The sequence below is a fragment of the Cebus imitator genome, unplaced genomic scaffold (assembly GCF_001604975.1).
Source record: "Cebus imitator isolate Cc_AM_T3 unplaced genomic scaffold, Cebus_imitator-1.0 Scaffold395, whole genome shotgun sequence".
Lineage (NCBI taxonomy): Eukaryota > Metazoa > Chordata > Mammalia > Primates > Cebidae > Cebus > Cebus imitator.
Window position 1 is genome coordinate 1,722,739 of NW_016107710.1, and position 8,588 is coordinate 1,731,326.

Genomic DNA, 8,588 nt, shown 5'->3' on the forward strand with positions numbered 1-8,588 from the left:
CAATATTTTAATAATTTTGTGCATGAAGCAAATTTGTGTTAAATATATATGTGTAGAACTTCCCACTTACGACAACATGTTGACTTTCAACGTATTTTGGATTTTGGAGAATTTTGAACTTTGGGTTTTCACATTAGATGTGCTCAATCTGTATGTACTTGAATTGTAAACTATGCTTCCATTAGACACATAAGCTTTTTCATTTGTGAATTACCACTTTTTAATGTTTATTTTATTGAAAATAATTCTACTGTACAACTTTAATCTGTCATCTTAATATTATAATATTAAGCCTACTTAATATTATAGTCTCTGTGAGAGCTTGGAATGAAGTTAGAAACCCAATCAGGAGACAAGGCTGACTTCAATTAGGTTGGCGGCCATGTGCTTGAGCGGTCAGACAAGGCATAAGTTCTATTTCCATGAGCACTGTTTGTTCTCTAATGGAATCAGAGCCTCTGAATATTGGTGACTTTGCAGGAACACAGTTGGGAACAGATAACACTAGTTTCTGCAATGTTTCACAGAGGAATTGAAACAATTCACGCTTGTCTGCCTTGCTAAATGTTTGAAGTCTTGACACACATCTAGATTTAAATCCCCTTTACAGAGTTCCTGTGATGGGGTTCATTAAATTGTGCATAAATTCCACAGCCACGTTAGTCCCTAACTTTAATTTTTGTCCTCTTGTTTTCTAAAAAGAAAGAAAAAAACAAATTTTGTCAAACCTGTCAATAAAAAGCAGTTTTCTTTATAAAGAATGACTAGGTATATTGTTATAAAGATTTTCAGAAATAAAATATTACTTTAACTAAAGGCTAGGGGTGACACAATGCTTAAGCATAGAGCAATCTGTTGAGTTTTGTGAACTATTTATAACACATTTCAGTGATAGATTATAAGGTCAATGCTAAGTAACAAGTAGAAATGGTTAGTGACAAATTTAGAAACATTTTTCTTTCTCTCAGATGACCATATATTATTTAATTTATTTTTTTATAAAGAGAAATTAGTCTTCTCAACAAAATCCTAAATAAATATCAGCCATGGGCAACGTTGACCTCAATAGTCTATAGAAGGCCGTAATAATTCTTAAGTAAGTCTCAGTTACTACAATTTGATGGGTTTATTATAGATGTTCCACGTGAAACAAAGTAATTAGGTCCTGCTCAAATTACAGTACGGAACTCCAAAATTGTCTAAAATTCCAACCTGCTGTTCTAGACTTATTATACAAAGAACAACAACAAAAATTCTAAATTCATAGGCTCATAAAATGTCCATGCAATGTGAGCTCTTACATATATACTGTTGAAAATAAGACTGCATTTTTAAAATGGTAAATGATGAATTTTATTTTAGGGAGGGAGTTATGAGGTTTGTGAGGCACATCCACTAAAAACATAAGACATACCAAAGGTGAGATCATTTAAGCCTGTAAAAATAAATGTTGAGAGGATATAATATAATCTATAAAATTTTAAGTGTAAACATTAAATATGTGCTTGTTAAACAGATCCTTAAACTCTAGTGCACTCTTTATGAATGTAAGATTTTCTGTGTAAAACATCTATTAGAGTGCAGCGTATATGTAGAATTAAATTTTATTACTAATAATGGGATTTCAAGATTGTAAAAATAGTTGTGTTGAGTATATTATTTTAGAAAATAAATTTCTGAAATGTTATTAGATTTCAAAATACATTATTTTTGTAGAATTTAATGATAAAAAGTAAGTCTGTATGATTATTAATCATTTTTTAGGCAGGCTTTTATTTTTAGCAATTTTGAAGTAATAATTTCAGCTATTCACACAAAAGAATGCTTATTTGTGAAATTATGAAGGTCACCATTCAATATTTCAACAAATTCACATTTTGAGTTAGGATATGGGTTACAGTTATTCAAGATATTTCTATATAGAGTGTCAATATTTAAATTATATAAAGCCCAAGATAGGAATAATTAACATGGCAGATTAGCAGAAAAAAGGGATGAGTGAAAAGAGAGACAGAATGAGAAAAAAATATAAGAAAAGATAGGAAAAATATAGGTAATATAATTGATACAAATTTGCAAAGTTTTCCTAACTTTATTCTAATTAACATTTAATCAGTAATGTCTACATGCTTCAGGAGAGTGCATAAAATTAAAATGTTAATCTTTTCTTTGAGTCACCAGAAATGACTTGTTCAACATTTGTTACCATGTAACATAGTGATGATTGAAACCCAAAATATAAAGGAATGTCATGTAATGAAATGACACATGGTATGTGTGACAGATAAACCCTTCATGCAGCAGAAAGAAGCAATTTTTAAATAACGTTGTTAATATCCACACTTCACTTAAAAATGCATCCAAATAATTTGAGATTAAATAAATGAAGTTTAGTATTTACAATAATTTGTTCTGATAATAAATCATGTTACCTGTGTAATTTGAAACATAACTAGTATCAAAATACACAGGTAACTTATATGTTTACATATACGTTTATTTTTTACATATATGTTTATGTAGAGCAGTATAGAATATTTGGAAATATACGATTAAAGGCTTAATTGCAGTAATAGGTTAGAGTGTGTCGATATTTATTGTCTCTTGTGAGTAATTGTCTCTCCTAAGAAATTCATCCCCTGCTACCACCTGATTCCATCCCTATTCTCTAACCTTAATTAAAAACAAATTCAAAGCAGGCACAGTGGTTCAGGTCTGTAATCTCAGCACTTTGGGAGGCTGAGGCGGGTGGATAGTCTGAGGTCAGGAGTTCGAGACCAACCTGACCAACATGGAGAAAACCCATCTCTACTAAAAGTACAAAATTAACCAGGTGTGGTGGTGCATGCCTACAATCCCAGCTGCTGGGGAGGCTGAGGCAGGAGAATCCATAGAACCCAGGAGGCAGAGTTTGCAGTGAGCTGAGATCTCACCATTGTACTCCAACCTGGGCAAAAAGAGTGGCACTCCATCTCCACAATTTTTTTTTTAATTATATAAAATAAAAATAAATTGACACATTTTAAAATAATGTTTTGCTTACTATAGTGAAACAAATGATGAAATCAAATTTGAAGAAAATTTCAGATTAAAAATAGTAATCTTCAGATATCTATGAAAACCATACATTCATTTAGAGAATATTGGAATAAAATTAATAAATGGATTTTACAAGACTACTTGCAACAAAACAATGACCTAAGGTCAATTGATTTCTATAACTTTTTAATAAAGAGAAAGTGAAATTTTGAAAGACATAGTTATACATAGATATTAAAATAAGAATAAAATAATATAACTGGAAACAAAAGCACTTGGTTATGAATATACTTCAAGGTTTAACATAATTTCTCTAAGGATTTTGAATAATTTCCCTATTACCTTCCAAGATCATTTTCTTCAAAGACTAATTCACAAGCTGCCATCATCATCGTCTCTTTGGAGCTTGTTACTTGTGGAGCTGCATTTTATACTTACTGACTTGAACAGAATACAGGAATCTGTTTTAACTTCTGTAAGTGATTAAGATGTATATTAAGTTCTGAGAAACACTACTTTTATAATCTGTTGTTGCAGACTATTAGTCAGATGCCAGACTTAATATCATTCAGTTATAGAGGAACAACATCCTGATTTTGTCACCCAAATTTAGATTGTTTTATCTTAAATATGGCATAATCCACTTATACTTTATGGAAACTGTTAAGGTTTTGCCTAGAGTTGAGTGTCAGATGTGGTAGGGATATGGACTGAATTCACTCTAACTTGAGTGTAGAGAGTTGAGTGTTATTACCTTTCACTCCTCTCTGTAGTAGTCTTTGATTTCTGAGCACAGAACTCCTCCAAAGAATAAATCCATTATACTAAGCTGCATCAGTTGTGTTAATTGTGTTAGGCTATTGTTTTCTACACTTTGTCATCCATCCAGAGCTCTAAATGTTCTAGACTTTCTGAGCACAAGTTTGAGATTAGATTGTTTTGAAATCATCCTTCTTAGCTCTTTACATTCTCTTTCACTGTAAAGAATTGGCTCCTTCTTCAATTGCGATAACTCATTAATTTAGTTGTTAATATTCTCTCGTAGTTCATTCATTCTTGGATTTCTAGTAATTGGTAAACGGGATTTTTAGATTTGTCTTCCAAGACAGTATGTATTCCCATATAGTTTTTCTTAATTCTACTCTATATTCTCAGGTATTTCATCAGTTTTAATTTTCTAAATTATACTAATTTTTATTTAAATATATTTTATATTGCTAAGAAATATCTATTTTTTACTTTTAGAAACATCTTGTAATTATTGTATTATTTCCTTATATATCTCTATTGACATACACTTAGCTTTTTTTTGAGGGTAGGCTTAGTTTTGTTTTTCTTTGACTTGGCTTGTTTGTGGGGTAACTGGTTTATTTTGTTTGATTTTTAAGCTTTTATTTTACAGCTTGAGTTTTCTGTTTTTCTATTAAGGTAATCTATTATTTATGTAGCCATTTTTTCATGGTTTTTGAGTTCTTTATTTTATAACTTTGTGACTAATTATAGAAATAGTATTATTTTTAAGCTACTAAGTTCTTTTTTTGATTTGCATACGTGTGTGCATTGTTGATTTAGTCACTCAATAATTCTATTTTCAATCAGGAATACTGATAGGGACATCTACATTTATTTGCTTTGAATGAGAAAAAAGCCAACTGTCAGACCACTAGACATTCAAAGCCAAAATTTAGATAGCTTAACTCTGGCGAGTTCTCATCCATACTAAGAAAAAATTTCATATGGCATAGCTAATGTAGCAAAAGATCTTTAGGGTTATGTCTTATTGTGTGGTGGGGAAGGAATGCGAATTGCATTCATTCTGACTTGAATGTGTAGAAGAGACAGATGGATTCACTCCTGCTCACAATTGAGTCTTTGAGCATAGAACGTCTCTGAAGAACAAACTCATGGCATTAATCTATATTAGGCTAGGTTAGTTGTTAGACTGTCAAATTGTCAGCTTATCCAGACAGGCTTTTCCTCTTTCCATTATTCAGGTTTTTTTGAATTCTCCCAAACACTAGTGAATCTCCTTATTATCACCTCTTTCATATGTTTTGAAAAGCAATAGACGCTCTTCATTTTCCTACACAGTATTATGCATTACGCATTGCATTATTTTTGCAAATTTGTCTACTTGGATACTTTGTGAATAATTATCTTTTGGACACGATTAAGAGTATATCATTTCTTCACTGTTTTTTGGTCACAGACAAGAAAAGAATGAGATGGGTCAGAGGAAATCCCTGCCTTCTATTCTCCAGAACAGTGAAATTTTATCGGTTAGGAGAGTAGGATATAATGAATGTGCATGAGATATTCATCTTGAAATAAAATCTAATGTGTGCTGTATCTACTTAAGATGGAGATTACAATACAGAGAATTAGTGTTCTACCACATTTTTCATTCATCTTACTTTCATGTGAAGTATTAATGACATTTTAGGCTTTGGGATTATTTGTGCAATGCCGAATTTTAATCTTTCTGTGAAAATATGGACCTGGAAATAAGTATTATAAAAACATCATACTTCATTTGCTTTAATTTGGTAAGTTCAAAAGGTAATGCTTACATAATAATGTAGCAGCTAAAATAGTTGTGATGTTTAATAACTCAATTTTAAATGGCTTTAATAGAAATAACTTCATGAACTTGCATAAACACAGTGTAATTAACATATCATGTTGATTATTGTCTTTCTTTCAAAGTTCTGGCTATTTCATTAAAAAAAAAAAAAAAAAGAAGAAGAATCTTTTCATGTTGCCCAGGCAAGTCTCAAACTCGTGACCTCAACTGATCCTCCCACCTCAGCCTTCTGAGTTGCTGAGGATATAGGGGTGGCCCATGGCACCTCATGTTGGTAATATATTTTTGTAGACATATCTCCTATTGGATAGCATGGCAACACAATTTAAAAATGCACAAAGCCTTCAGATACAGTATGGTGTTAGTGCACAGAAAACTATTTTTAAGTAAATATATTATATATATTAAAACATTGGTTTATATGTATGCTGAGAAAATTATTCCAAATGAGAGTACTTGGTGTTCAAGTGATCAGAAAAATCCAACAAGCAAAGGCAGAAAGTGAATTGCCATTGAGGGAAAAAAATGAATTACAACAAACATTTATTTATTTATCGTGTGTAAGAAGTTTTGTTCAGACCGGGCGTGGTGGCTCACGCCTGTAATCCTACCACATTGGGAGGCCGAGGCGGGTGGATCACGAGGTCAAGATATCGAGACCATCCTGGTCAACATGGTGAAACCCCGTCTCTACTAAAAATACAAAAAATTAGCTGGGCATGGTGGTGCGTGCCTGTAATCCCAGCTACTCAGGAGGCTGAGGCAGGAGAATTGCCTGAACCCAGGAGGCGGAGGTTGCGGTGAGCCGAGATCGCGCCATTGCTCTCCAGCCTGGGTAACAAGAGCGAAACTCCGTCTCAAAAAAAAGAAAAAGAAAAAGAAGTTTTGTTCATTATCTGGCTTATATGTATTTCATTATATGTTTGCATTTTGCTTTGTAGAAATCATCCACTACACATTGCCCCTCAAAAAGTGACTACATGTTACCAAATGAGGACAGTGTGACTTTATGCACAAAAGAATAAAAATGTTCTTATAGATATTGAAGTTCAAATCTTTTGAGAGTAAATGTAAATATAATAAAAGCTATGAAAACATGCAGCTTAATTCAAATATCTTTTTTAAATGGACATTATTCTTATTGAATGTGTTAACATTCAATAAACAAGTTTTTAAACAGGAAACTTGTAGGACTAGTTTTATACAATGATCATAGGCTAATTACTAATCAGCTGGATTATTGGAGTAAAATCTGGTACATAATAAGATGCAACTAAGGGATTTTTCATATTAAAGAATGTATGTAAAGCAATCTGTTTAAGTGAACATTGGAATAGTGGAGCAAATTAAAAATTCAGAGTGTTGTGAGCTAATAAATGTAAATATAATAAAACGCCAGATCTCTCGAGAACTCACTCAGTATTTTTATTGATCCATAACTCACATCAAATTTTTTTAGTTCCAATGTTAGATTAGAACAATTGTCAATACATTAATTAAATTTAAGGTTTGTCTGAATCATTTTGAAGAGTGGCTTTATTATGTGTTTATAAGTTAAATTACATCTTTCAAAATATAATATTGTCTTCATAAATAAAGTATTTGCTTAAATATCATTAATAGTGTGAAACCGTTAGGAATAATGATGGAAAACTATAATTTGCTTCTTAGTGCTGTTAAGTGTAGTTCAAATTAAGTCATAAATCAAAGAATTTCTAATTTGTTCCACTATTCCAATGTTCACTTAAACAAATTTTTTACATACAATCTCAAATGAAAAGTACCTTAATTCGGTCTTATTATGTGCTAGATTTTACTCTTAAGAATTTAGTATCTTTGTCTTGTATCATCTGAGAGGTATCAATACTTTTTATTGTTTTTTTATTTGTTGCTGTGTATAGAATACAACTGAATTTTATATTACATTTATACATCCGGCAAACTCACTTAATTCACTTCCTTATTTTCTAGTGATTTTACATTGGTTTTCCTATATTTACAATCTTTCATCTGAGAAAAAACTTATGTATGTATAACATAAAAACAAACTGTATTTCAATGTTCAAAATGTTGCCTTTTGTTTATTTCTCTCTCTCTTTTTTTTTTTTTTTTTTTTTTAGGAACTCCAGTAAAATAGTAAATAAAAGTCAAAGCTGGCATTTGTTTTTTTTTAACCTAATCTCAGCATGGACACTGGATGTAAAATAACAATGGAATTGCCTGTAATTTATACTGACATATAATATATCTAAATTGAGTTATTTAAGATTAATCTTAAGAGCTTATTAAATGATTGTTTGACTTTGATTCTGGTAGTTTTTTGACTCACAAATGTGTGCCAAGATTTTGCCAAACAACTTTTTCCTTTGCATATGAGTTGCACTGATGCCGTTTCTACTGTTAAGTCAAACTTCTATTGCTGGAATAAATTCACTGTCTGTGACCTGTTATTATTTTTATATATTTCAAAAATTAATTTAGCTAATATTTGTTTAATAGTGGAATTTCAATGTTATGATACTTTATTAATAAATCATATAAAGTTTTAGAAAGTCTTAGCTAGTTTATCAAATTTCTAGAAAATATGGTGAAAAATTAGGGTTATTTGCACATTAAAAGAACTTTAAATAATTTAGAAGTGAAGCTATCTTTGCTTTTCTACATGGGAGGTTTATAGTGAAAAATTTGGATGTTAATAATAATTTTGCTATTTCTAATATTGTCAAATATACTGAATTTTTTAAATTTTGATGGGTACATAGTAGGTGTATATATTTATGGAGTACATGAAATATTTTGATAAAGACATGCAATGTTTAATAATCACGTCAGCATAAATGATGTGTCTATCACCTCAGCATAAATGAGGCATCCATCACCTCAAACATTAATGCGTTTTCTGTGAGAAACATTCCAATTATAATCTTTTAGTTATTTTAACTAAAATCCTTTTTTTTTTTTTTTT

At 30.8% G+C, this 8,588-nt stretch overlaps 1 pseudogene; it reads right to left on the minus strand.

Moving 5' to 3' along the window:
• Positions 1 to 364: 364 nt before the first annotated feature.
• Positions 365 to 8,588, minus strand: part of LOC108289204 — an 85,246-nt pseudogene continuing 77,022 nt past the window's right edge.